Source organism: Pteropus vampyrus, unplaced genomic scaffold (genome assembly GCF_000151845.1).
Source record: "Pteropus vampyrus isolate Shadow unplaced genomic scaffold, Pvam_2.0 Scaffold8, whole genome shotgun sequence".
NCBI classification, from domain to species: domain Eukaryota; kingdom Metazoa; phylum Chordata; class Mammalia; order Chiroptera; family Pteropodidae; genus Pteropus; species Pteropus vampyrus.
Genome location: NW_011888789.1, coordinates 12796430 through 12798362, shown reverse-complemented (window position 1 = coordinate 12798362; position 1933 = coordinate 12796430).

Here is a 1933-nt window from a genome sequence, read left to right as displayed (position 1 = left end):
CATTAAATCTGTATGTTGCTTTGGATAATATGGACATTTTAATTATGTTAATTCTTCCAATCCATGAACACAAAATATCTTTCCATTTCTTTGTGTCTTCTTCAATTTCTTTTAAAAATATCTGTAGTGTTCAATGTATTGGTCTTTCATATCCTTTGTTAATTTTATTCCTAGATATTTTATTATTTTTGTTGCAATTGCAAAAGGAATTGTTTTTCCATTTCTCTTTCTGAAATTTCATTGTTAGTATATAGTAACACAATGGATTTTTGTACATCGGTTTTGTATCCTGAAACTTTACTGTATTTGTTTATTGTTTCAAATAGTTCTTTGGTGAAGTCTTTATAGATCTCTATGTAAAGAATCTTTAGAATAGCTATAATCAACAAAACAAATAATAACAAGTGTTGGAGAGGTTCTGAATACAAAGGAACTATCTACACTGCTGGTGGAAATGTAAATTGGTACAGCCACTATGGAAAATAGTGTGGAGATTCCTCGTAAAATTAAGAATAGAATTACCTTATGACACAGCAATCCCTCTTCTGGGTATCAAACACCCAAAATTGAAACATTTATTTGTAAAGATATATGTACCCCTATGTTCGTTGCAGCATTATTCACAGTGGCCAAGACATGGTAACAACAAAACTCTCCTTCAATAGATGATTGGATAAAGAAGTGGTACATATATACAATGGAATATTACTCAGCCATAAGAAAAGATGAAATACTGCCATTTGAGACAACATGAATGGATGGATCTTGAGAATAGCATACTAAGGGAAAAAAGTTAGACAGAAAAAGTTAAGAATCATATGATTTCACTCATATGTGGGGTATAAAAGTGAAAGTAACATATGAACAAGAAAACAAACAAAAACTCATAAACACAGACAACAGTATGGTGGTTACCAGAGGAGAAGGAGGGTAGGGGAAGTAGAAAAGGGTAAAGGGGGTCAAATATATGGTGATGGAAGAAGATTTTACTTTGGATGGTGAATACACATTGTACAATATACAGATGATGTAGTATAGAATTGTACACTTGAAGCCTATATAATCTTATTAACCAATGTCAACCCAATATATTTAATAAAATTTTTTAAAAAGTTTGCATGGCAAAGGAAACCATTAACAAAATGAAAAAAACAACCTACTTATTGGGAGAAGAATCCACCAATGATAGATAAAAGAAGGGGTTAAAAATCAAAATTTATAAAAACCTCATAAAATAACACCAAAAAAAAGCCAATTAAAATGTGCAGAAGAGGAGATGGTGAGAAAACATGGTGGAGTGAGAGACATCCTCAGATCTCTCCCCCTGAAACAACAATAAGCTGAATATCTAAAACTCAACAACAACAACAAAAAAAACATCCAAACTGCACACCAGCACATCTGAGCATATGATCTTGGCATAAGAGATACCACAAGTCAGAACCCCGGGTGTCGAGCAGTAGACCTGGAGAAATAAAGAAGCTGCCTCTCGCAGCTGCTTGAGCTCCTTGGAGGAGGAGGTAGAGGGGTGAAGGTGCAGCGACTTGCCTGATCAGCTTGCCTGGAAGTACCAGAACTTTTAGCACCTGGCAGCAGGGCCCAGTCATCAGGGCAGAAAGCAGAGAAGCAGGATGGGACAGTAGAGAAACAATAGGTGACTTTTACCTGCCCCAGTTCCAAAACCGGGGATGAGCTGCAGCCCCCAACCCCAAATCCAGACGGCCCCTCCACCCATACCCTCTGAGACCAAACACTGTGGAGCCCCAGGGGAATCTGAGCAAATGCTACTGAAACTGTCGCGAACACTTACAGGGACTAAAACTGAGAGTAGCAAGTGTGATTAAATATCTACAAGAAAATAAAAAAGTCATTTAGGCTTTAGATAAGACAGGGATCCAAGAGGATTAAACGTCACCTACTGGAAACCAAAAAA